Raw genomic sequence first — 297 nt, 5'->3', positions numbered from 1 at the left:
GAATAATCAAGTACTAGGATAAGATCCGCGCCTTGCGCGGAATTAAGTTATTATTTTTATTATATTTTAGAGAATGAAATAATAGTTTGGTTTCATTTGGATTAGGGGTGTTCAATCCAGATATCGGGTTGGTTTCGATTCGGTTCGGTTTTTTCAGTATTTTGGTTAGTAAAATATAACTACTATTCTAAATCCATATTTACTTTGACTTTAGTCTTTCACATACTTTTGAAAGATTTCAACTGGACAACTAAATTGATCAGCCAATCTTGTTGCTTTAAATCATTAGTATATATA

This window comes from Brassica oleracea, unplaced genomic scaffold (assembly GCF_000695525.1).
Source record: "Brassica oleracea var. oleracea cultivar TO1000 unplaced genomic scaffold, BOL UnpScaffold01496, whole genome shotgun sequence".
Taxonomy (NCBI): Eukaryota; Viridiplantae; Streptophyta; class Magnoliopsida; order Brassicales; family Brassicaceae; genus Brassica; species Brassica oleracea.
The sequence above is the reverse complement of the archived record's forward strand: the minus strand, read 5'-3'. Positions refer to the sequence as shown.